The 27,666-nt window shown below is 50.1% G+C and overlaps 1 protein-coding gene across 2 annotated transcripts in view; it reads right to left on the bottom strand.

Annotated features, from left to right (window-relative positions):
* Positions 1-22,611, bottom strand: part of LOC116885214 (rho guanine nucleotide exchange factor 18) — a 61,600-nt gene extending 38,989 nt beyond the window's left edge. For both annotated transcript variants that reach the window (XM_032886445.1, XM_032886447.1), the window contains exon 1: positions 22,525-22,611. The gene's annotated coding sequence lies outside the window, so the exon portion shown is untranslated. The remainder of the gene's footprint in view (positions 1-22,524) is intronic.
* Between the last annotated feature and the right edge of the window lie 5,055 nt (positions 22,612-27,666).

Raw genomic sequence — 27,666 nt, 5'->3', positions numbered from 1 at the left:
CCCCTTCTGCAAGTCAGACCCAGTACAATGCTGAGAACTGGATGTTATCACAAGGACCCTGACCCCACTGAGCACCAAAGCTGTTCATCCATCTGCCACCAACCTCTCAGTGCCAGCACACAGCCCGTCACGTCCCTGTGCTGAAGGGCACTGCACGCGGGGCTGCAGGCATCCGGGTACGCCTGTCTGCATTTTAAAGACCACTGCTGCCTCAAGAGTTATTATCTGTGGTGGGTTTTACGTTTTTCTGATAGGGACTGAACTCTGCGTGTTAGGTAAGGGCTCTGCTAAGCTCCTCCTTTCTCTTGTTTTAACTTCTTGGTTTTCCTACCACTATTATTCTGTTTTGTTGTCTTGACATGATTCTCACTTTCACTTTTATGTTTTGCCGTTTGATCATTTTATTATTTAGTGTGTACATGTGAGGGGATATGTGCATGGCACGTGAGAATGCATCCGTGCAAAAAGCCCACAGGGGGACATCAAATGGCCTGTTCTCTCACTCTCAAACATTCCTTTGAGACAGGATCTCTCAGTGAACCTGGAGCTATGCTGGGGGCGACCAAACGCAAGCAATCCTCCTGTCTCCACCCAGCAGAGTGCTGGGGTTATAGGAGCATGCACACAGCCACAGCTAGCTTCCTCTGTGGGCGCTGAGGATTTAAACACTTGTGCAGTGAGTGCCCTCCTCTCCTCCCCTGGGCATCCCAGCCCTTGTCCGGGTTAATCCTGATTGTTAGCACGATTGATTGACATGAGAAGCACCTAAGCCAGCAGCAGCAAGACTGGCTCATCTCTGGAATGGCCTAGCCAAGTGTGGAACACTGACCTAACGGCAGCGGCCCACAGGCTGAGGGCACCAACAGGAGGAAAGGGGGAAGGAGAAGGCCAGCCACTCAGCCCCACAAAGCGCTACATAGGGAGGCTTCCTGCCTCTAACGCAGCTGCTGATACTGTAAACAAGCAAACAGTCCTACTCTGAACGTGCGGTACCCCTGGGCAACCCTCCCTCCCTAGATGCACAGGTCTGGGGCAGAGGGAAGCGGGTAGAAAGGCGGGAAGTAGGTGGCCAGGTTCCTTTACGTTGATTCGGTGTCTGGCATCCTGCCCACACAAACTTTTAGAGGAGATTTTTATTATATTTAATTATGTATGCAATTATGGGTATGCGTATGAGAAATGTCGGTGCCCGAAGAGGAGTGTGGGATCCCCTGGAGTCAGAGTTACAGAGAGTTGTGAGCTTCTAACCGTGGGTGCTGGGAACTTAACTCATCGTCGGCAAGTACAGTATACGCTCCTAACCACGGAGCCATCTCTTCAGCCCTTTCCTGCTTTGAAAGCAAACAAACAAACAAACAAAAAATCATTTCTTTTTGCTTCACCAATGTGAACAAATGTTCCGACACTAAGCTCTGTCCCAACCCACACTTACGGTTCTATTTTTTTATTTTATTTATTTTTTTTTTTGGTTCTTTTTTTCGGAGCTGGGGACCGAACCCAGGGCCTTGCGCTTCCTAGGCAAGCGCTCTACCACTGAGCTAAATCCCCAACCCCCACACTTACGGTTCTTAATAAACTTTATGGTAGTGACAAGAACATTGCACAGTCACATCCACAGCTGGGGGATTCTAGGGATGGGCTGTACCACTAAGCCCTGACCCCAACCCCCTAACCTCTCACTGGTGCATTCCAGACAGATGCTCTACCACTGAGCCACACCCAAGCCCCTCACTGACGGATTTTAAGCCACACCACTCAGTCTAATAAGGCATTTTTCTAAATTGATACCCAAAATTATGCTCAAGGGTTTCATGTTATTGTTACAAAATACTTGGGACAATCAACCTGAAGCGGGGAAGGGTACACCTATTTCATTTCCAAGTTCCATGCTTGCTGTGCTCCCTGGCAACCTGAGATTTCATGGCAAAAGGGTGTAGCAGACAAGGCCTCGTTCTCATGACAGCTAAAAAGCAGAGAAAGAAAGGGTCTGGATCCCAAAAACTACTCCCTTCAATGGTAAGCCCCAGTGACCCAACTCTCATGGTCCCATTCCTCAAGAATCTCTCCCCTGCCCAATAGCACCACAGGGTGGGACAGGGTCAACACACGGACTTCTAAGGGGCACTCAAATCCAACCAACAGCAAATACTATATGTACAGCATGTGTGCTGTTTCATTATATCCACCCAGACAGAGTCTCAGTATAGATCTGGCTGGCCTTGAACTAGCTATGTAGATCGGGCTGACCTCAAACTCAGAGATCTGCCTGCCTCTGCCTCCTGAGTGCTAGGATTAAAGGTGGGTGCCAGCGTACTCAGCTTGTCGATTTATTTAGTGTATGTGCCCATGGGTGGAAGTCAGGGGACATCTCCAGGGAATCAGTCCTTTCCACCGTGCTGTTTCCAGGAATCAAATCCAGGTCAACAGGCTTGGCCACAAGTGCCTTTAGTCTCTGACCAATTTCGCCAGCCGCTATTGTCTCCAGACGAGATTATTACTCTATAGCCCAGGCTTCCTTTGAACCCTGGGTTCTCCTGCCTCAGTCTTTCCAGCACTGAGATGACAGGTGTGTGCCACCACACCCTGTGGGTCTCTTAATGTCTACTGCCCACAGCTGGATTCTTGTTTAATAAAGATAAGAAATAACTAAGGCAAACAGCTGCTGGTGACTCATCTAAGAAGGAATTTAAAAAAAAAAGTGGAACATTCTTGAGCACAAACCAGTTGGCTGCCTGGTGTGGTCGGTCCTGCAGTGTCAGGAATGAAAACAACCTTCCCACAGGTAAAGCCTCTGGGGTGATAAGAAATGGCCCTTAGGGGCTGGAGGGATGGCTCAGTGGTTAAGAGCACTGACTGCTCTTCCAGAGATCCTGAGTTCAAATCCCAGCAACCACATGTTGGCTCACAACCATCTGTAATGGGATCTGATGCCCCCTTCTGGTGTGGCTGAAGACAGCAACAGTGTGCTCAGACATAAAATAAATAAATCTGAAATGGGCCTTAGGAAATACATCCAAGGGTCCTGAAGAAATGCTACCTCTTTCTCTAAACCCAACTCCCTGAGTTGGATTCTGAATGAATTGATTGAACCGTGGGCTGGGTATGAATTCAATCACTGAGTAATCCCCCGACCCATCTGTCTCTGTTGATAGCATGAAATGAACTTAAAATTAAGTCTAAAGGAAATTAACAGTGGGTGGAGAGATGGCTTCCTGAGTAAGGCTGGGCAAGCAGGAAGATTTGATGTGGATCCCCAGAACCTACATAAAAGCTGGGTTCACGGGGCTGGGGGTGGTGGTGACACATATCTTTAATCTCAGCACGCAGGGGGCAAGAAGGCAGTGAGATCTCTCAGCTTGAGGCCAGCCTGGTCTACAGAGGGAACAGCCAGGGCTAAACAGAGAAACCCTGTCTCAAAACAACTACAACAAAAAAAAACTAGGCCCAGCAACACTCAGCCCCGGGGAGGCAGAGAGGTGGATCTTTGAAGTCCTCTGGTTGGCCATTCTAACCAATCTGTTAGCTACGGGTTTAGTGAGAGACAATCTCAAAGGTGGAGGGCCAGCAAGATGGCTCAACAGATACGGGAGCTTGCAGCAAACCCTGGTAACCTAGGTTTAATCTCTGGAACCCACATGGTAGAAGAGAACTGACTTCTCCAAGTTGCCCTTTGACCTCTGCAGGTGTGCCATTGTGCGTGTATAGGCATACACATCAAATAAAAATGAACGCTGGGAAGCCGGAGTCGTGGCTCAGCAGTTAAAAGCTCTGGCTGTTCTTTCAGAGGACCCAGGTTTGATTCCCAGCACTGACACAGATGTTTACATCTGCCTGCAACTCTAGTTCTAGGGGATCGTGGTGCACGGACACACACGCAGGCAAAACACCCACAAACACAGAACTAAGAACACAAACTCTAAGTGAGGTTGAGAGTAGGAAGAGCAGGCAGGGCTCACATAATCCTATTAAACTTTGAAACTCCATTAAACGCCACATTTGAAACACAGACTGCGCCAGAATCCAAGATTGTAGAGCACTGAGTGGGATAACGTCACACCTAGTCTGTCAAGATGGGTTACACTCAAAACACATCTGAACGAAACCAAGAAAAGTGGCTGCTCACAAATGCCTTTGAAATGGCTCGGCTAGAGCCGAGCGGCGTTGGCTGGCAAGCCGAGCCTCACGTCTTGAGAACTACCCCTTAGGTTCCTCCACACGCATGGTCTCCAAGGATAATTTCTCTAAAGAAATGACCTTCAAGCCATGTGTATGAGATATAGATAAAATGGGAACGAATTCTGTGTTTATACTTAGGTCTTACTTCAATCTAGCTCAATTTGCCTTCACAAATATCCCAAATTGGGCGAAATAATCTAAAATTCGAAGCACTTCTGGTCCCGAGCACTTGGGATGAGGAGAAATCTAGTCAGTATAAATATGGAGATATGGCTGGCCTAACAGTGCTTGAGGGCCTGGTTCCCTCCTCAGCACTGGGGAAAAAGAGTAGAACCATTTTCTTTCCCCAAGTTTAGGGACATAGATTTAAGGACATTGTGATATATGGGAGTTTTCTCGAAAACATAAACTTAAAAAATTATTTCAAAGCTGGGCGGTGGTGGCATACGGCTTCAACCCCAGCGCTCAGGAGGCAGAAGCAGGCGGATCTCTAAATCTGAGGGCCAGCCTGGTCTACAAGCGAGTTCCAGGACAGCCAGGGCTATGAAGAGAGACCTGACTCAGAACGGAAAGCAAGCAAACGCCTTTATGGCTGTTCTTATTAGTATGTGTGCCGTGGGGGTCAGGGGTTGTTTCTCTCCTACTCCGTGGATCCTGAGGACTGAGCTCAGGTTGCCTGGTGGCAAACGCCTTCACCCAGTGAGCCGTTTCAAGCCCCGATGTAAGTTTTAGAGGTAGGCGAAATAGGCTGCCTGTATTTCCCAGGGCTTGTATAAACCTCGTGATCCTAACCAGCGATGCGCTCTACCCCCTCCCACGTGCCTGCTCAGCTAACGGGAGTCTTGCTAAGACCCAGTGAGGAAGAGCCCAGTGTCTTGAGACGGAGCAAGGCTGCTCTGCCGACCCCCTAGTCCCCAAGGTACTAAGCACTTAATCCCGGGACTTTCCTGAACGCAGAAGGAAGAGACCGTGTGGGTGGGCTTCACACGATCCGTAAGACCTGAAAGATAGGGGGGTCTGGGAGTCAGCTCTGCGGTGGATTCCTGCATGCCCAGGCTATCACCCCCAAGTCAGAGCTATTTGCAGATCTGCCCCAGAGTTAAATATCTCTGGAGAATAGTAGTTCAGTAGGGGAATGACGCTGGGTCACAGCCCACAGTTACTGAAGAAACCAGGGGTGTTTTAATTCCTTTCACCTAAGAAGGATGTCACAGGATCATGTGCACTAGGTCCTGTGGTGTGAGTGAGAGGTTGTGAGGAGAAGGAAGGAAGGGACACTGCATTCCAGAGGAGGACAATGGGAGGGAGGGAGGGAGAGACAAAGGAATGCAGGCTTACTAAGTGTGAGCTCCTTGGGAGTGGGTGGCATGGGGTTTGCCGGCAGGGCCGGGCACACGGTGGCTCATTCCTTTGCGTCTTTACTTCCTGCACTAGGGTGTCAATAGAGGAAGGGGCATGACGGGACCTGCATTTCACAGAGGGAAGGTTACAGGCAGGCCAGTGATTACAGGGACAGAGCAGGAAGCCAATCTGGGCATTGCAGATGATAAGGCCTTTAAGGAAACCGCAGGGCGGAATGACAGGTGAGGGGAGCTCTGTGCCCTGTGAAACACAAAGCAGGGAGGGGAGGATGCAGTTGATCCAGGGATATGAGCTCGGTCGCTGAGGCGGAATCTGTAGACGGAAGGGAGAGTCGGGGACAGAACAGAAAGCAAGGCTGGGTTCCTTCCCTCTGGAGGGTCCAGGACACCCTGGCCTAGAAGCCCTGAAAGTGTCTGAAACAATGCAGGGGTCCACTAGACACTGACAACACCAAAGGATGGTGTTTGCCAAAAGCAGGCAAACAGAGGGCTGGAACCCAGGACCTCGGGCATGCCAGGCAGGCTTTGTAAATGCCAAGCCATGTATGATGCCCACCCAGGTTTCCAGACAGGCTCTCCATCCAAGCCGTGCTCCTAGGTCCACAGTGGGGAATTCCATCTTTGAGCCACACTCCCAAGCCCTCACTGGGGTGTTCCCGGCAGCTGTTCCCCTGAGCTCCATGCTCAGGTCCTGAACCATTGCCTCTGATTATCTCAGTGAGGGAGTGAGGGTACTCCCGGAAGGCACTCCCCAGGGTCGCCCACCACAGTCTCTTCAGCACTGAGGCCAACAACGATGAGGTTGGAAAGACCTCACTTAGCCTGGAGCACAGCTTCATTTACACCCAGGCCCAGCTTGCTGGCTTCAGGCAACTCCTGGAAGCTGCCTGAGACTTTAGATCTTAACCTCTCACAGGGTAGATGGTTCAGACCCCTCCAGTAGTCTGAGGCCTCCAGCCTCGATAAGGAGGCTTTCTCCCTCATCATCTCAGTACAAGACAAAGTAAGCAAGGTTTAGATGCTGGTGCAGGAGTTTGGCCTGGGGCAGCCTCCTTTCAGGTTCACAAAGGTTCACTAATGAGTAGTTTGAATGAAGAAGTTTCACCCATCCTGTTATGGGCTTGGCTAGAGGCCAGTCAGCTCGGAATGATCTCAGTAGCCCTGTGCTGGGTTCCTAAGGTCCCCAAGAATGTGATATTGGAGCGGAGCATGTACGTGGTCTGTAAGCTTCCATGGACTCCGTGCCCCAGAAGGCTGGGGTGACAGGGCTTTCCCATATGGATTCTAAGGCTCAAGACGGTAACCTGCCTTTACAGTCATTGTCACGTCATGGTCATTGTCATCAGAACAGCAAGGTGGCTCAGTAAGTAAAGGTGCTTGTTACCAAGCCCAGTGGTGGCCTGGGTTCAATCCACAGGACTCATGCTGCAAGCTCTCTTCTCAACTCCGTATGTACACCAACCCTCCCACGTAGCCTCCCAAGTGCTGTGATTAGAGGTATGCTCTAGCTTTAAAAAAAACACTAAACAAACAAACAAACATTGGTTTAGTGTGTTCATGTGTGTGTCCATGTACGTGTGAGTGTGTGTATGTGTGTATGTGTGAGTGTGTGTATGTGTGTGTATCCATGTACATGTGTGTGAGTGTATATATGTAAGAGTGTGTGTGTGCATGTGTGTGTGTCCATGTATGTGTATGTGAGTGTGTATAAGTGTATGTGAGTATGTGTATGTCAGTGTGTGCATGTGTGTGTGAGTGTGTGTACGTGTGTATGTGTGTGTGGGTGTGTGTGTGGGTGTGTGTATGTGAGTGTGTGCATGTGTGTATGTGTGTGAGTGTATATATGTGTGTGTGTGAGTGTGTGTGTGGGTGTGTGTATGTGTGTGTCCATGTGTGTGTATGTGAGTGTGTGCATGTGTGTATGTGTGTGAGTGTATATATGTGTGTGTGTGTGAGTGTGTGTGTGTGTGCATATGTGTGTATGTGTTCTTCCCATCTACCATATGGTAATCGAATTGAGTTAGACCATCAGGTTTGAGGGCAACATGACCTGTTGAGTCATCTCACTGGTCCCAGCGTGCCTTTTAAATCATGTTAGGGACTAGAAAGATGGCTCTGGGGCTAACACACTTGCTGTGCACGCATGAGGACCTGAGTTTGAATTTCTTGCATCCAAGAACAGAGCCGGCATGGCAGTGTCTGCTGGAGTGGGGAGGATCAGACAGAGATGGGATTTCTGAGGTTTGCCCAGCTCTAGCTTCAGTGAGACCCTGCTTTGAGGAAATAAACAGGACACAGATACAACAGGGAACCTGATGTCCTCTCCTGGCCTCCACATGCACACCTGGGGACACCCACTTGCGTGTACGTGCACATGAATACTCAAACACTCACAGACACATACCGATTCCTACCATTGTCACATACCAAAAGTAAATAAATGGCACTCTATGTTGTGTGTGCAATTTAGATTATCTGAGACATCAAAATAAAGAGAAGGCTATGGGGGGAGAAACAGGAGAGGGTAATGGGATAAGAATTATGTCAGTTTCTCTCATACACAGAGCCAAGGTTTAAATAATCACAAAAACCAGTCAGGCATGCTGCGGACAGCTCACGGATGGCTCGGTAGACAAAGTGTTTGCCAGGTGAGCGTGAAGACCAGAGTTTGGATCTCCTGGACCCATGTAAAGCCTAGGCAAGCATGGCGGTGGCCGCTGTTAATTCCAGCACCTGGAAAGCTGACAAGAGTTCCCTAGATGAACTAACTGGCTGAGACTGGTCAACTCGGTGAGCTAAAGTTTCTGCGAGATCCCTCAATAAAGTGGGGGGAAAATCCCAACTCAATTTAAGGCTTCTATGTGCATATGCACACATGTTTGCTACACACATGTGGACATGCGAAAGGCACATAACACTAAATGCATGCATGTACACACACAAATAAATAAATGTAATGAAGATAATGAAAGTGGCCAGGCGCGGTGGTGCGCAGGCTTGGGAGGCATAGACAGAGCAGGTTTCAGGCTGCTCAGAGCAGCCTGGTTTACCGAGGGAGCTCCAGGCTGACGTGAGACCCTGTCTCCAACACAAACAATGACGACCTGGGCAGGGTGGCACGCTCCTATATCCCCAGCTCGTGTGAGGCAGAGGCAGAAGGATCAGAAGCTCCAATCTATTATGTAGCAAGTTCAAGGCAGGTTTGGCCTACATGACATACCCTTTCCACATAACCCTTTCTCAAAACGCAAAACCAATGCAACCAAAGGAAGACTGGGAGGATGAGGATGGCCATGGCACGAGGGAGAGTCTTAGGAGGGTAACTGCACAAAGTTCAACAGCATTTGTGTACAAGATGCCACAGTGACCACCACCATTATGTATGCTCACCACAGATAGATGGATAAATAGTAAGAAACCAGTAAGTTAATAACGGGAAAATAACTGTGTAGTCACGGAACTGTGGAAAGCACTCCTCGTGCCCTGCTGCATTTGAAACTTCATCACTCCCAGCGCCTTAAAATAAAGGCCATTTGAACACAAGAAAGGGGGAAATCCTTCACTCTAACCCTACCCACACTCTTTAAGCCTGACAGTCTCAGTTCCCAGGACCTACATGATAGAAGGAAAGGACACAGGGACACACCAGCACCACCATCACCACCACCTCCACCTCCACCTCCACCACCACCACCACCACCACCACCACCACCACCACCACCACCACCACCACCACCACCACCACCACCACAGTAGTAGAGGAAGGGCCTTAGTGAGGCTGCTCCTTCCTTACTGTAGCTTCAGCTTTGCCCCCAACCTCCACGGAACAAACAAAACAAAACAAAACAAAAAAAAACAAAAAAAAAAGAAAGAACAAACAAACAAAAAAAGATAACCTGGAACCCGCCCTACGATCTTAATGGCTGACTGTCCTGAATGACAGGACTTGAGTGGCTTCCTACCAAAGCCACACCCGGAAGGTCCCTGCCCGTGCTTCTGTTTTTGCACTCTCTGAAACCCACCTGGCGACGACAGGCCAGCTAATGAACAAACGCCTCCCAGATGGAACCAGCATCAAGGTTAACTGTGGATGCTACACGGCGGAGTGGATGGCCCTGGAACTCTTGGTCAAGGCTAATGAACTACGACCATCAATCATTAGAGCCACCAGTAAGGAGCTGGGGGTGTCTCAGTGGGTCACTGCATTTGCGGTGCAGGCACGAAGACCTGAGTTCAAATCTCCATTAGCCATATAAAAGCTGGATGTGACTAACAGCTATGTATACATAACACCAGGGACGGGGCTGGAGGCCAGGAGGGGCACTGAGTCTTGTAGGCTACAACGAACAGCTCCAGGTTCAGTGAGGGAGAGACAGACAGACAGACGCACCAACCAAGCCACCGGCCAGAAGAAACAGCCTTTATACGTGTACTTGGAGAGGGACGACCATGTATGACGCCAGAGGAATGAGCTCAGGATTGAGGAGGTGAAGCAGGGAGGCAAGTCGTCTCACTGTTAACAGACCTGCAGTGACGCCAGCCCTGAATGGCCCGGGCTTGTCCTGTAGGACAAGGTCACGTCCTTCCAGGTTGCGATCTCACACTACTTTCTGGTACGGGGTGGAGGGACTTTCAGATACTTGAAGCTAGGTGCACGCCTGTTACCCTAGCGCACAGGAGGCTGAGTACCAGGGGTCAGCCTGGGCTATGCTGACAGTTCAAGGGTAGCCTATGCTAAAGACTCTGCCTCAACATACATACCCTGCCTACTGAAAGGCCCACGTGAATTTTACGTGCTTCTGACCAAATCAAAGCCAGATGCTGGGCCTGTGGAATGGCTGAGAGGTAAAGGCCCCCGCTGCTGAGTCTAAAGAACTGTTTGATCCCCAGAACCCACATGGTGGAAGAAAACTTCTCCACGTTGTCCTCTGACCCTCACCGGAGTGCCACGTATGTACACGCCATTTTCTCTCTCTCTTTCACCACTCCTACCCTTAATGAGTAAGTGTAAAAATGACGTTAAAACCAGGGCCCGGGGCAATGGCTCAGCGTTAGGACCAGGCCTTGGTTCCCAGCACCTGTAAGGTGGCTCACAGCTTTCTGTAATTCCGCCTCCGGGAACCTGACACCCTGCTCTGGTGCACATACACATACGCAGGCAAACAACACTCAAACGCACAGAATGAAAAGGGGTAAATCTTTGAAACAAAGCAAACAAGCAATCCAGATGTTGAACTGTGGAGGTCCTGGCAGAACAGTTCCCCCACTTCAGAAGCACAGCTGCTCTTCTGGGTATTCGGTTATTTATATTTCTAAAGTCAGTGGCTATGTTAGCCCAGGTTGGTCCTGGATTCGCTCATGTAGCCTAGGATGAGCCTGAGTCCCTTCCCTTCCTGGAATCTTTTCTGTTTTGTTTTCATTTGTTTCTGAGTCAGAGCCTCACTTACCCCAGGCTGGCCTTAAACTCACTCTGTAGCTGAGGATGACCGTGAGCTGATCCTCCTGCCTCTGCCTGCAGAGAGCCGGATGGCAGGGGAACACTAACATGGGTTTCTGTTTTACATGATACCGAGTGCCGATCTTTTTAAACAGTCATGTCGACTCAGTCGGTCACTCGGAAGTCAACACTGGGTGTGAGAGGGCCAGTGAGTAAAGGTGCTGCCCCAGCCCGATAACCTGAGTTCCACCTTCAGGATCCACGTTGTGGAAGGACGAAATGACCCTTGCGAGTTGTCCTCTGACTGTCACTCAGTAAATAAATAAATGCAATAAAATGTTTTTAAATAAAATCGGGGTTAGTGTCTGCCGGTAATGAAGGTGGCTAGTTACGGAAGATACACATGTTCAGTGAAGGTGACTGCACACCAAGAAACCGAGCCCCGCTCCTCTACTAGAAACAAGAGAGGTGGGACAGTTAGGAGCACTGGCTGTCTTTGCAGAGGACCCAGATTCGGTTCTAGCACTCACACCCTGCAGTTCACAGCTGCCTGTAACTCCAGCCTCGGGAACCTGATTCCCTCTCTGTCCTCCACTGGTGATACCTGTATACGGCATATACAGACATTGCTGAGGCGAATAGTCACATGTGGAAATAAAAATAAATCTTAAGACAGAGGGGCAGAGCTTTACTGGTGAATGTGTCAACAGAGGTGGCCAGAAGGAGGACAAGTACTGGAAGAGTTCAGTAGTTTTTTCCTTTCAGTGAATAGAAAGGCACTCTGTCCTGAGCGGGGACACAGAATGCCCCACCCCCTGAGGGGAATCTCTTTTCTTTAGTGACTTTGGAAATGAGTGTTTTGACTCATTGCGTTTCTGGCAAAAGATACACCAAATGGAGTCAGGGTAGGGGAATCCCAGAAAGGTTTGCTATGGGAGGGATGCTCTGGTCTGAACTTGCCCAAGGTAAGTGATTCTTTCCATCGTAGGGAGCAGTGTAACTAGAAGGTCTTATTGTTTTTAGCCTGGTGGGGGTTGGCAAGATGGAGCCTCAGATAAACTGAGTGCGGTTCCCAGGGTTGGCACGGTGGAAGGAGAGAACGGACTCTCTGCAATTGTCCTTTAACCTCCACATATGCCCCTTACCATAAATAAACAACATGATAGTGCCTGAACGCTTCCTTACCCCATCCCCTAGGTAACATGCACCACTGCAGAAAGAGGACCCCGGAGGAGAGTGACCCACACCATCACTCGGATTCTCAGACGCTCACGGTCCAGCTGCCCCATCTCCTCATCTGTGTAGTTACTCAACCTTTCCAAGCCACACAGCCTAGAGGCAGAATTGTAGAAAGGCCAAGCCTAGGGGCTAGGAAGATGCTGGGATAGTAAGTATGAGGACTTCATGGGAGAAAGCCAGGTTACGGGCATGTGCACTACAATCCCAGCTTTGGGGAGGCGGAGACGGGCGAGGCTCCTGGGGGCTACTGATCTCACCGGATCAGTGAGTTCCAGGTTCCATGAAAGACCATGACCCAAAGGAAGCAACGAGTGATTGAGGAGAACACTTTACACCGGCCTCTAGGCTCTAGTTTTGCATGTATGGGTGTTCAGGCACAAACACACCCTGCCCCGTCACCACAAATGCTGACAAACAACTATCCACGGGTCAGACATTTGAATTTGTAAATGAAGTCTTAGTGGAACAAGGCCACATCTTCATTTTCTCTCTTCTAACTCCTCTACCCCCAGCACCGCTCTCTCCTCCCAATTTCCTGTGCTCTTAAAAAAAAAAAAAAAAGAACAAAAAACAAAAAAACCCAAACACGAAATTCGTGGAATACGCTTACTGTTGCCACTGTGTACCAGGCGACTGGAGCAAGGGTGAATCTGGGGTGGCCTTTCAGGGACCACACCCCCTAAAGAGCACCAACTCCCCTCTCCCAGCAGCCACCAATTGTCAATAACGTCTCAGTAGGGGTGGGACTTCACGAGTCCCTCCCCTGTCCACACTGAGATTTCCGCTGGCTTGAGCTTGTGCAGAGCAGTTTGCTGGTCCCTCTACTGTACTGAATTAGCTTGTTCTGGAAGGGAGGGCCAATTCCACCATCGAAACAATGGTGCCAGGCAGGGGTAGCACGAGGTGAGGAGACACCCACTGTTATGCTTGACAGCAGGCGAGATTAGAAGGAAGGACCACAGAGTGAATTAACTACGGGAGATCATCTTGAGTTCCAGGTGCTGACGCAAACCGGGAGCAGCCATTTTGTTCTCTGAACGCCTTAACTTCCCTACACGCCTAAGGAGGCCAGCAGTAACAGCTTAGAGGCTAGAAACACTGGCTGTTGACGCTCACAACTGCCCGTAATTTCAGTTCCAGGGTAGCCAGTGCCCTCTTGTGACCTCCACAGGCACCAGGCACAAAGATGGTCCACAAACACACATGCCAAAGCAAAACACTCATACACATAAAATAAAATGAATACTAAAAGATTTTAGGGCTCAGCAAAGAACACTGACTGCTCTTCCAGAGGTCCTGAGTTCAATCCCAGCAACCACATGGTGGATCGCAACCATCTGGAATGAGATCGATGCCCTCTTCTGGTGTGTCTGAAGAGAACGACAGTGTTCTTACATAAAATAAATGATAAATCTAAAAAAAAAAAAATTAAAATTTAAAGAAGCTTCTAACTTTAAAAAAAAAAAAAAAAAAAAGAAAGCCAACCATTCATGTAAATAAACAGAGGGCTGGCACCAGTGAATGAAGATGATTGCTGCCAAGCCTGACCACTTGAGTTTGAGCCCCAGGCCCAGGCCCCAGATGGTGGAAGGTGGGAACTGAGCCATGCAAGTTGTCATCAGGCCTTCACGCAAGCCTTCCAGCCATACAAGATGAAGAAGTAAAAATGCACTAAGATTTTTTAAGATGTAAATCAGTAGCTAGTTCCTATGGCAGGAAAATTCCAGAACTCTGCAAAGGCCTTCATTAGCATTCCTTTTACAAGTGAAATGGCGTGAACTCCAATAGATTCTAACAGATCCTCTATTATCAAGGTCAGGGTGCAACCTGGGCAGTGTGTGTGTGTGTGTGTGTGTGTGTGTGTGTGTGTGTGTGTGTGTGTGTTTGTGTGTGTGTGAATGTGTATTCATGTTTTCTATACATGAGGATACACATGTGTGTATGGGTGTCAGAACAAGGCAGTGTGTGTCATGTTCAAGCAAGCACTTGGAGGCCTGGGACTGATGTTGGGAATCTTACACAATCACTCTTCCACATTATTCACTGACACAGAGTCTCCCAGTAGAAGACAGGGCTCACCAGTATGGCTAATCTAGTCAGTTTGCTCAAGGGGTCCCTTATCTCTGCCTTCTGAGGCCAGAATCACAGGCGTTCTGCCAACCTTGTGTGTATGTGGGTTCCGGGTCTGAAGATGATCAAATTCTGGTCCTCGCCCCTGAGCAGCAAACACTCTAACCAGAGTCATTCCCAGCCCTTTTAAGGTGACATCCGAATACATGGGGCTGGCAAGATTATAAACTGCAGGGACAAACATGAGTATCTGACATACTGCAATACAATGTATCCATTCAACACACTGCAATACAATGTATCCACTTATTAATTAATTTATGTTTTTTGAAGCAGGTTCTCATGTAGCACAGGATGGCCCTTGAATTCATGACGAAGCTGAAGATATCTCAAAGTCCTTGGTTCTTCTGTCTCTAGCTCCCATATGCTAAAGTTATATGCATGTGTCACCACAGTGGCTTTACTTTTGTATCCTTTTACATTTGAGGTGAGGTCTGTGTGCCAAAGTCATCAGGTAGCAGCAAGCACCTTTACCTGACGAGCCACCTAGCTGGTCCTCGATTATTCTTTACAGTAAATTATCTCCAGAGAGCACAGGACTCTAAAGAGTCCAACACCCACATCACCTCCTCCTCCTTGGATGAAGTGAGTCTAAATTGACCACTTGAACTTCACAATGCTGGAAAGGTACTGTACACAGTACCCACTGGGAGAGGTTAGAAGCCAAGGGTTCTGGAGTGAGAAGATGAGGATCTGAAGTAGATCCCCAGCACCCATTTTAAAAGCTATGACTCCAGGGCCGGGGATACAGGGACAGGAAGATCCCAGAGTTTGATGGCTGTGTTCAGCATGCACAAGGACCTGAGTTCACATCCCAACAACCACCTAAACCCAGTTCTAATCCTAGACCAGGGATGGAGACAGAGGATCCCTGGGCCTGACTGTCCAGTGAGACGTACTGAATCAGCAAGCCCCAGGCTCAGTGGGAAACCCTGTTTCAAAACTAGGTGGGGATTGGAAGCCGGCCCAGTGAGTAAGAAGAGTGACTGCCCTGCAAGACCTAAGTTCAAGTTCCCGTTACCCACATAAAAAGTGGAGCATGTCTGTGTGTGCTTGTAACCCTGGCACTGTGAGAAGCTGAGACGGGAGAATGCCTGGGGCCTACGTCCAGGTATAGTGAGAGACCCTACTTCAAAGGAATAAGGCAGAGGTGATAGAACAGCATTCTCCTCTGGCCTCCACACATGCATGCACGCCTGCACACATACCCAAGAACATGTACACACATTACATACAGGCACACACAAAAACAAACCAATGCTCTCGGGCCGGGCCGGCAGGGTGACTCAGCTGGCGAAGGCACTTGCTGCTGAGCCTATAACCTGAGTTTATGTGGGAAGGAGCAACCCAATGCCTTCGGCCACACTGCTCTGCTCATCAGGAACCTTGAAGGCTCACCCCAGGGGTTTTTGCCCAAGGAAGGTGTCCTGTCCCACCAGGGCTATACCACGTAGTAGTACCCCATGTCTCTGCCTCAAGCCTTGTCACACTGGACCAACTTTGTAACTTTCTTCTGTGGGGCACTAAGTCTGTAACTGACTTTACCCCGGTGCACACGGATTCACTATTTAGCCCAGGTTTATCCTGAACTCAGCCTTCAGAGTGAGAGGATACCCCAATATCTAGCTCAACCACATTTCCTTAGCATTCTCAAGATCATTATCCCTTGGCCTACAGTTTACTCAGTTTCAAACGCTTCCTTAAAATTCTGTCTTGGGGCCAGCAAGATTTCTCACTGGGTGAAGGAGCTTGCTGCCAGGCTGACCTGAGCTTGATCCTTGGAACTCACGTGGTAGAAGGAAAGAGCCTCCTGCTGGCTGGCTGGCTTGGACTTCCACATACACACTGGGGCAGTGCATGTGTGGACCCAAGGAATAAAATAAATACATGTAATTAAAAACTGTTTTTAACAGTTCATCCCCATGGGGCTGGGGAGATGTCTCAGTGGGTAAGGTGTTTGCCAGGCGAGCCTGAGGGCCTGAGTTTAACTCTAGAATTCACATATAACGTCTGGGTGTGGTGGCATATGCTTGTGGTTCCCTGGTACTAGGGAGGCTAAGACTGGGAGATTTCTTGGGGTGCACTGGCCAGCCAAACTGTCCTACTTGGTGAGTTCCAGACCAGTGTCAAAAAACAAGGCAGGGCAGGGGAGACGGCTCAGAGGGTAAAGTGCAGGATGCGCAAGTAAGGCGATCTGAGTTCAGATCTCCAAGGAAAGCTAAACCCAACATTGTAACCCTGGCATTCCAACAGTGAGGCGGGAGGCTAACGGTGGGAATCCTGAAAAGCTCAGCAAGCTTTAGTTGACTGTCGCAGCAAAAGGGGGACCAGACGTCACACGAGGCGAGGACTCAGAATCCCGGTTACCTCCCGACCCTAACACACACGTGCACACACACCCATTTCTAGTTCCTTTCTTCTTTCTTCTCTCGAGAGTCCCGAATAAAAGCTCAGGTCATCGGGTTTGGCAGAGAGGTCCTTTACCCAACGAGCCATCTTTCAGACCCAGTCACTAGTTTTAAAATGTTTTCATCACACCAAAAGGAAGCCCACCACTTCACTTAGCTACCAGTCTCCAGCCACGGACAAAGACAAGTCCACTGTTGCCTGTGGGAAAACCCACTCTGGACATTTCAAACTCGCTTGCGTGTCCCGGCTTGCTTTCTTTTTTCGTTGCTGAGTAATATCTTATCTTATTATTATCGATATGGGCTACATGTTATTTATCCATCGGATCAGCATGGACACCTCATTTATCCCCATGAATGGGCTTTTATGAATAACCTTAGGAACGTCTGTGGACCCCGTGCTTGCAACAGTCTTATGTCTCAACTTTATGACTATACAAATCAACATGCATCCATCTAATAGAAACCGTGTGTGTGTGTGTGTGTGTGTGTGTGTGTGTATGTGTGTGAGATGTGTGTATGTGTGTGTGTGCATGTGTGTGTGCATGTGCGTGTGTGTGTGCGTGGGTGTGTACGTGAATGTGTGTGTATATGTGTGTGTATGTGTGTGTGCGTATGTATGTGTGTGAGTGGGTGTGTACGTGAATGAGTGTGTGTATGTGTGTGTATGTGTGTGTGCATATGCATGTGTGTGAGTGTGTGTGCATGTGTGTGAGTGAGTGTGTGTGTGTGTGTGTGTGTGTGAGATGAGGCCGATGAGATGGTTTGGTAAATAAAACTGCACAAACCTGGTTTCCTTACTTTGATTCCTGGGACCTTCATGATAGAGATATCTGACTCCAAAGTTGTCCTCTGACCTCCTCTACCTGAGAGCCATAGCAGACACATCCTTCCCACCTCTCTCTCTCTCTCTCTCTCTCTCTCTCTCACACACACACACACACACACACACACAACTTGAAGAAGAAGCTATAGCACGCTGCTAGCTTGTGTTACTGTGCATTTTTTCTTTAGGTGGCACTAGGATTTCTGGGCCCTCGTGACCGTATGGCAGGCACTGTAGCAGTGACCCTCAACTCCAGCCGCCCTACATTTACTCTTTTTTTTTTTTTTTTGGTTCTTTTTTTTCGAGCTGGGACCAAACCCAGGGCCTTGAGCTTCCTAGGCAAGCGCTCTACCACTGAGCTAAATCCCCAACCCCCCTACATTTACTTTTTGAGTCGGTCTTACTAGGTTGCCCAAGGTGACCTCAAACCTACCCTGTGGCCTAGGACGGCCTTGAATTTATGATCCTCCTGTCTCAGCTTCTCAAGTAGTTGGAATGGTACCCCTAGGGCTGGAGGGATGGCTCAGAGGTAAGGCACCTGCTGTCAAACCTGGCAGCCAGACTTCAGTTCCCAGGAGAGAACCAGTTTCCTCAAGTTGTCCCTCCCTGTCATCTGCTGACCCTTCACACATGCTCATACACCATATATACACCACATATGCACCATATATACATGAAGTTAAAAGCCTTTTAAAAAAACAGCTCACAAAGTAACAGTTTTCCTCATGACATTTTCATACTGAATTCTGGTCAATCCCCTCCCCGCCTTCCCCAGTGTCCCCTTGCCCTTTCAGTATCTTGCATGTCCTGTTATCATCTCTCCCGCCTCATGGGCCCCTTTCCAGTTTCCCTGTCTTAACTCCCACCTAGGCAATCCACATTTAACAATAGAAGCAAAGTATCTACATCTTCACACGCATTCGTGAGGAGTAGGCCCAGCCTTACATAAATGCACCGCCATCTTCTGATCGGTTTATCAGGATGGGATCCCACTGGAAATCAAGGGCTGCCTCCAGAAGTATGTGTATGTGTGTGTGCACACCTGTGTGTGTGTGTGCAGGCACCTGTGCTCGCGTGTGTGGGAGCTAGAGGATGCGTGTCCTACCCTGACACTACTCCCTGAGTCAGAGTCTTTTACTAAACCTGGGGCTTCACCTGCAGCACCAAGCCCAGGTCCCACCTCCATCTCCCCCACAGCACTGCGGTGAAGAGGTCCGTGTGTACATAGCGTCTTTCTGGTACAGAGTCTCATACGTAGCCCTCTTCATGTAGACCTCAGATCCACCTTACAGACCCAGCTGGCCTAGAACTCAGGGGATGCACGGACACTCCTGGCTTCTGCTTTTCCTGTTTTTAAAATGTGAGGGCTGGTACTCAGTCCCTTCTCTCGGGTTCTCACGCTTACACAAGTACCCTTACCCACCCAGCCATTCGCGCAGCCTCCCCAAACATGTTGACAGAGATCTGTACTCCTTTCTCTGGGTTAGACCCTTAGTCCCAGGTTTAACCTCAGGACTGTCAGGATCAGTTTTTTCAAAGCTAGCTGCCCCATTCTAAACTTCTACCAGAAGGCTCTCTCCACCTTCCACCCTGCCCTTCTCCTTTCTCCTCTGGCTGGAAGGATAAGAGGACAGAACACGCAGCCTATACTTGTCAGGTAACCACGGCAGAACAGAGCCATGCTCACAAGTCCCTGCCTCCCAAACTTCAGTTAACACTTCCCTGGATTGCATAAGGAAGCTCATGGTGACCCAGTATATCCACTGGATATCCACTGCTGCGAGTACCACACACGCAGCACCCTTGCCGCAGACACCCAGCGGGGCTCAGTGGTTTTGCTCCACATCTGCAGAATGATAAAAATCACTGAGCGGTACACGGTTTAAGGTAATTTTATGGCATATGACTCGTATCCCAATGAAACTGTCACATTAAAATAGTAACAGAGGGCTGGAGAGATGGCTCAGAGGTTAAGAGCACTGACCGCTCTTCCAGAGGTCCCGAGTTCAATTCCCAGCAACCACATGGTGGCTCACAACCATTTGTAGTGAGATCTGGTGCTCTCTTCTGACGCACAGGCATACACGCAGGCAGAATGCTGTATACATAATAAATAAATCTTAAAAGAGTAACAGAAGTGGACATTTGACCCTAACCAAACTGACATATTGAAAACGTAGCCATTACAGTTTTCTTAAATGTGTTCTGTGGGAACCTTTAGAACACTCCTTTTTCTTTTTCAAGATATGATGCAAGTCAGTATATCTACTATCAGTACACCGAGTTTTTGTTTGTTTGTTCCTTTATTTTTTAGGCTGGGTCTCATGTAGCCCAGGATTGCCTCAAACTTGCTGGCACCAAGGAAGCCCTTGAGCTCCTCCTGATCATCTAGCCTCCACCATTTGAGTGGTATGTCACAGGCTTGCACCACCACACCCTGCCTTACGTGAAGCTTTGCGCACTCAGGAAAGCCACCAAAGGAGTCTAGCCACCTTTTATACTTAATTGAAGGGATGACTCCGTTTACTCTCAAAAGCAGAGAAACCAGCTGAATTCCGTTCACTTACAACTTGACTTGTATGAGAAGGAAACAGTGACAGAAAGACAGACAGCTGCAGGGACTGACCAGCACCACCCTCTCAGGGAGGACACTGTTTTAAAGTTTTCCTCCCTCAACAAGCCACATTCCTCCCCTAAATATAAATTCCTTCAGGTCCCTCCAGAGCTAACCCTGAACGGTCTGGCACCTGGTGAGAGGGTTTTCCACAAGGTAGCCAGCTCCCCTTCCCTTCCAGCAGGGAAAGTGTTTGCTTAACAAGAAAGAAGTAAAGAAAGGAAGAACGAAAGGAAGAAAGGAAGGAAGGAAGGAAGGAAGGAAGGAAGGAAGGAAGGAGGGAGGGAAGGAAGGAAGGAAGAAAGAGAGAAAGAAAGAAAGAAGGAAAGAACAGACAGACAGACACAAGAGGGGCTGGGTTTTAGACAGTGTTTGCGGCCTTAAAGAATTTAAAGCAGCTGGAGGTGAAAATTGCTTCAAAGTCACAAACGGAGCGGAAAGAAATGGAAACATGCCCCGGAAAGAAATGGAAACATGCCCCAGGAAGGGAGAAATGAAGGAGACCTCGATACAAGATCAGAACTATGTTAAACTTGCAGTAGATAAACACCGGGAGCCTCAGCTGCTTACCACAGCCGGGGTGCCTGGGGTGGTAAGCAGTGCAAGTGGCCAAATTGCTCCTGTGCAACAAGAATGCAAATTACACCCAGCTATGCAACAAAGTGCCGGGGGCCACTTCAGTAGAGAAAGTCCTGGGCCATTCACCATTCACCGTGGAACTCGAGAAAGAAATCACAGAACCCCGGGATTTCTCTAACCTGCGACATTGAATAAGGGGCCCAGCCCTTGAGATGTGGAGGAGGGGTTCAAGGCCAGCCTAGGACTCTAGCTGTGCCGGTTTTTTGAAAGGTAGAAAGACGGGATAGAAAGACGGGATCACAATGTGGCCATTTGACTGCCAGAAAATAATAAATAACTGAAATATGGTCGCTTGGCCATAAAGTTTTCTGAGTATGTGCAAGGAACTGGGTTCGAGAAAATAAACAAAAACAACTGATATAAAACAAAAAATTTTACCAAGATCATTTTTTTTTAAAAGGAAGCCATTGTTCTCCCCTCCAGAAGAGCTTGAGGACTGACAGGAGTAACAAACAGGGACAAGTCTAAATTCCGACCCAGGAGGACATCCAAGTCTCCTAGACTCACACCACCAATCTAGGCTGGGAGGTCAGAGATGGCTCAGTGGACAAAAGTACTTGCAGTACAAGACTGAGTTCGAATCCCAGAACTCACGTTCGGGTACGAAGCTACCCACAGAGTGCTCTCTGCCCCCCCGCCCACTCTGCACTTCACTCACACACAACAATCCTCGCCGTCTCGAAGCAGGTCCATATTCGCAGGTTATGTAACTCTGAGCACCGACCATATGCCAGACATTCTACTACATCCCTTTCGAGTGTCACCTCACCGAACCCACATCAAGTTCTTACTCTCATTTTGACAAGGGGGGAGACTGAGTCTTGGTGATGTTACGCGACCCATACGATAGAATTGGGACCAGAAGCTCAGGTCTGATGTGACACTCGAGATTTCTCTCCTCCCACTTCAAAGGCTAAGCATTCATCCACGCACCTGCGAAACAAAACAAAACAAAACCCCCCAAACCAAAAGCCAAAACCCAACCCCTTCAATCTTCAAATCGCCCACACTCATCAAGCCGTGTGCACGCTACCAGCAAGAAATGGAAAGGGGTCTTGAACGTCAGCTCCGGGTCCCAATGCCGCGAGCAAAGACGGAGGGTGAAAAACTCCCGGAAACTTTCCTCCCCTTGGCCAAGCTACAGGTAACTTTTTAAAAAAGAAGATAAGGCGAGGACAGCAACAACAAAAACGCTCAATTTGCCTGGGAGCAATCAAAGTTGTATCGCACCTGCTTGATTCTCCGCCTAGAAGGAATCCAGAAAGCAAAAAACGAAACTCACACCCAGTTTGCACGGTGTTGCACCCAAACGCTCGCAGGCAAGGGTGTCAAGATTTCCCGAGGGCCTAAAGTGGTGCAAGAGGTTGCTGTGGGGGACACTCCACCCTTGACCCTGGCCCTGGTGTCCCCAAGCCAGGAGCAAAAGCCTGCATGCAGTTGAGTGGCTTTTCTCTCTCCTTTCCAGGAAAGGCGACTACAGCGTCCACGGCGCAGGGACAGGGTGACTGGGTATGGTCTGCATCACTGCACCCCCACATTCTCCACTTGGAGCCCCACTTGTATGGAAGAGGTCACCTGTAAGGGAGGCGTGCACAGCCCTGAGGCACCATTGGAGGTATGCTATGTACTAGGAAGTTTCCAAAGAGTCCGCGACCCCGGCCCCTGCGCCACGAAATTCGCCGCGGCCCCCTCACCTCCGCGGGGTCCCTCACAGGCCGCTCTCCGCCCTGCTGGCTCCCGGGTCGCTCTCGCAGCCTCCGCCCGGCCTCCAAGGAGCCGGAAGCGGTGTGCAGTGCGAGACCAAGCTGCGCATGTGTAGGCCGTCCCCAGAGGGGGCGGGGCCCGGAAGGGGGCAGGGCCTCGTCCAGAGGTAGTTCCTCTTGCACCTGGGACTTTGGGACTTTGCACTTGGCTGAGCCCGTCCTTATAACAACCTCGGCCCTCTACATGCATGTGTACATAGTTATGCACACTCATACACACATGTGCCGGCACACATACAGGCACGTATACACACACGCACACACGCAAACATACCCCAGACACTCCCACTGAGGAAGCATCAGATACCTGCAGACAAGCTGTTGACGGTCGGGAAGCATATTAAAGACCCTATTGGAGGTGGGATGGCGATGAAACCTCTCAGTAGGTTAAAGTGCTTGCTACCAGCTTGATGCCCTCAGTTGATAAGAGGAACCCACATCTTATGCGGCGAGATTAGTTACCACAAAGTTGTTCCTTGACCTCCATACACACTTACGCCATGACATACAAGTGTTCTCCAACCCCCAACATAGGAGGGGGTGTCAAGGCTGGAAAGGTAGCGTTGCTGGTGATACGTGACCTTAGCTGAGAATGTCTTGTAATCAGTGTGCTTGCCCAGCTCCCCTGCACTGCACAAATTACCATCCTGGCGCTTGGGAGGCGGGGCAGAAACATACATGTAGGCACCCATGTGCATAAAATAGAATAAGTAAATAAAGTATTGAAAAGTAAATAACAAAACATAAGTAAAGTAGAAAAATTAAACAATGGGATGAAACAAAATGACCTCAATTCTAAGTTTGAATCCTGACTAAGCAAAACCTTTCTTCTTAATGTTTATTTATTTTTTTTATTTCTTGTGTGTGTTTCCCTATATGTATGCATGTGCACCATATGTGCCCCTGATGCTCGAGGAGGCCATAAGAAGGTGTTTGATTCTTTGGAACTGGGATTATGGGTGATTATGAACCATTCATCGTATGGGTGCTGGGAACCTATCATGGGTTCTCTGTGAGAGCATCAAGTGCTTTTGACCACTTAGCTTTCTCTCTAGCTTAAGATAACTTCTGGCTTGGCAAAGGGGCACACACAGGTAGTCCTAGCTATTCAAATGGATGAAGCAGAAGAATCACGTGAGCCCGGGAGTTTAGAAACAGCCTCTGTGATAGAGCAAGGCTCTGCTTTTAAAAAAGCAATATAAAGGGTTGGGGATTTAGCTCAGCGGTAGAACGCTTGCTTAGCGAGCACAAGGCCCTGGGTTCGGTCCCCAGCTCCGAAAAAAAGAAAAGAAAAGAAAAAAAGCAATGTAAAACAAAACAACCCCTTCCTCAAAGAGAGAGAAACATTTAAAATTTTTGGAGGGCTGAGATGTTTAAGAGTGTTTGTCTGGTGTTTGAGAGGCCTTGGGTTTCCACCCTCGGGCACACCTGCAATCTCATTTCTAGGAAGCTGGAGAAGTGGAAGCTTAAAGCATTCTTGGTTACATAGTCAGTTTGAGGGCAGCCTGGGCTACCTGAGATTCTGTCTCCAAAACAACAAAACCAAAATCCTTGGGGCAGCAAGATGGCTCAGCGAGTAAGGGTGCTTGCTGCTGACAATCTGATTCCCAAACATGGCGCAGGGAGAGAACTGAGGGAGGAAGAAATCCTCCACCTTTCTTTCATACGTGAGCTTTGGCAAGTGTGCCTGCCCCCAGGGAATATGTCTTCAAGCTGCAAAGAGAAAGTCGAGGATGCTCTTCAAGTAGTTGGGTGTTTGGGGCAATGGAAACACTCAGTACAGCCAGGCTGCCTCCCCCTACCCACCCTCTCCCCTTCTGTTATCTTCATAAAGTCTTCCAGATCACAGGGTGGCAGGCAGGAAATGACAGGTTGTAGGGACTGTTATCCTTCCAGGATATACTCCTTAGGAGTTATTGATCAGCTAGCTCTGGTAGGTCGCACCCAACAGTCTGCCTTGCTCACTGCTGGATCATCTGCATCTCAGGGTTGAGCCCATATGTGCCTTTAAAGAACCCGTCAGAAAACAGCTGCGGCCCTGCAGACCACGTGCTGTCCACTCAGCTGTACCTGAACGCTACAAGCAGGCAGTCCATACAGAAGGGAGGGAGAGCAGGCAGTCCATACAGAAGGGAGGGAGAGCAGGCAGTCCATACAGAAGGGAGGGAGAGCAGGCAGTCCATACAGAAGGGAGGGAGAGCAGGCAGTCCATACAGAAGGGAGGGAGAGCAGGCAGTCCATACAGAAGGGAGGGAGAGCAGGCAGTCCATACAGAAGGGAGGGAGAGCAGGCAGTCCATACAGAAGGGAGGGAGAGCAGGCAGTCCATACAGAAGGGAGGGAGAGCAGGCAGTCCATACAGAAGGGAGGGAGAGCAGGCAGTCCATACAGAAGGGAGGGAGAGCAGGCAGTCCATACAGAAGGGAGGGAGAGCAGGCAGTCCATACAGAAGGGAGGGAGAGCAGGCAGTCTATACAGAAGGGAGGGAGAGCAGGCAGTCCATACAGAAGGGAGGGAGAGCAGGCAGTCCATACAGAAGGGAGGGAGAGCAGGCAGTCCATACAGAAGGGAGGGAGAGCAGGCAGTCCATACAGAAGGGAGGGAGAGCAGGCAGTCCATACAGAAGGGAGGGAGAGCAGGCAGTCCATACAGAAGGGGGGCGAGCAGGCAGTCCATACAGAAGGGAGGGAGAGCAGGCAGTCCATACAGAAGGGAGGGAGGGAGTCCAGAAGGAGGGAGAGCAGGCAGTCCATGCCGAGAGGAGGGAGAGCAGGCAGTCCATACAGAAGGGAGGGAGAGCAGGCAGTCCATACAGAAGGGAGGGAGAGCAGGCAGTCCATACAGAAGGGAGGGAGAGCAGGCAGTCCATACAGAAGGGAGGGAGAGCAGGCAGTCCATACAGAAGGGAGGGAGAGCAGGCAGTCCATACAGAAGGGAGGGAGAGCAGGCAGTCCATACAGAAGGGAGGGAGAGCAGGCAGACCATACAGAAGGGAGGGAGAGCAGGCAGTCCATACAGAAGGGAGGGAGAGTAGGGAGACCACACAGAAGGGAGGGAGAGCAGACAGTCCACAGAAGGGAGGGAGAGCAGGCAGTCCATACAGAAGGGAGGAGAGCAGGCAGTCCATACAGAAGGGGGAGAGCAGGCAGTCCATACAGAAGGGAGGGAGAGCAGGCAGTCCCATACAGAAGGGAGGGAGGCAGTCCATACAGAAGGAGGGCCAGGCAGTCCACAGAAGGGAGGGGAGAGCAGGCAGTCCATACAGAAGGGAGGGAGAGCAGACAGTCCATACAGAAGGGAGGGAGAGCAGGCAGTCCATACAGAAGGGGAGGGGAGAGCAGGCAGTCCATACAGAAGGGAGGGGAGAGCAGGCAGTCCATACAGAAGGGAGGGGAGAGCAGAAGGGAGGGAGAGCAGTCCATACAGAAGGGAGGGGAGAGCAGGCAGTCCATACAGAAGGAGGGAGAGCAGGGCAGTCCATACAGAAGGGAGGGAGAGCAGGCAGTCCATACAGAAGGGAGGGAGAGCAGACAGTCCATACAGAAGGGAGGGAGAGCAGACAGTCCATACAGAAGGGAGGGAGAGCAGGCAGTCAATACAGAAGGGAGGGAGAGCAGGCAGTCAATACAGAAGGGAGGGAGAGCAGGCAGTCCATACAGAAGGGAGGGAGAGCAGGCAGTCCATACAGAAGGGAGGGAGAGCAGGCAGTCCATACAGAAGGGAGGCAGAGCAGAAGGGAGGGAGTCCAAGAAGGAGGGAGAGCAGGCAGTCCATACAGAAGGGAGGGAGAGCAGGCAGTCCATACAGAAGGAGGGAGAGCAGGCAGTCCATACAGAAGGGAGGGAGAGCAGGCAGTCCATACAGAAGGGAGGGAGAGCAGGCAAGAAGGGAGGGAGAGCAGGCAGTCCATACAGAAGGGAGGAGAGCAGGCAGTCCATACAGAAGGGAGGGAGAGCAGGCAGTCCATGTCCATACAGAAGGGAGGGAGAGCAGGCAGTCCATACAGAAGGGAGGGAGAGCAGGCAGTCCATACAGAAGGAGGGAGAGCAGGCAGTCCATACACAGAAGGAGGGGAGCAGGCAGTCCATACAGAAGGGGAGGGGAGCAGGCAGTCCATACAGAAGGGAGGGAGAGAGCAGACAGTCCATACAGAAGGGAGGGAGAGCAGGCAGTCCATACAGAAGGGAGGGAGAGCAGGCAGTCCATACAGAAGGGAGGGAGAGCAGGCAGTCCATACAGAAGGGAGGGAGAGCAGGCAGTCCATACAGAAGGGAGGGAGAGCAGGCAGTCCATACAGAAGGGAGGGAGAGCAGGCAGTCCATACAGAAGGGAGGGAGAGCAGACAGTCCATACAGAAGGGAGGGAGAGCAGGCAGTCCATACAGAAGGGAGGGAGAGCAGGCAGTCCATACAGAAGGGAGGGAGAGCAGGCAGTCCATACAGAAGGGAGGGAGAGCAGGCAGTCCATACAGAAGGGAGGGAGAGCAGGCAGTCCATACAGAAGGGAGGGAGAGCAGGCAGTCCATACAGAAGGGAGGGCGAGCAGGCAGTCCATACAGAAGGGAGGGTGAGCAGGCAGTCCATACAGAAGGGAGGGAGAGGAGGCAGTCAATACAGAAGGGAGGGAGAGCAGGCAGTCCATACAGAAGGGAGGGAGAGCAGGCAGTCCATACAGAAGGGAGGGAGAGCAGGCAGTCCATACAGAAGGGAGGGAGAGCAGGCAGTCCATACAGAAGGGAGGGAGAGCAGGCAGTCCATACAGAAGGGAGGGAGAGCAGGCAGTCCATACAGAAGGGAGGGAGAGCAGGCAGTCCATACAGAAGGGAGGGAGAGCAGGCAGTCCATACAGAAGGGAGGGAGAGCAGGCAGTCCATACAGAAGGGAGGGAGAGCAGGCAGTCCATACAGAAGGGAGGGAGAGCAGACAGTCCATACAGAAGGGAGAGGGAGAGCAGACAGTCCATACAGAAGGGAGGGAGAGCAGGCAGTCCATACAGAAGGGAGGGAGAGCAGGCAGTCCATACAGAAGGGAGGGAGAGCAGACAGTCCATACAGAAGGGGAGGGAGAGCAGACAG

The sequence above is a fragment of the Rattus rattus genome, chromosome 16, assembly GCF_011064425.1.
Source record: "Rattus rattus isolate New Zealand chromosome 16, Rrattus_CSIRO_v1, whole genome shotgun sequence".
Taxonomy (NCBI): domain Eukaryota; kingdom Metazoa; phylum Chordata; class Mammalia; order Rodentia; family Muridae; genus Rattus; species Rattus rattus.
This window is presented reverse-complemented; position numbering and strand designations above follow the sequence as displayed.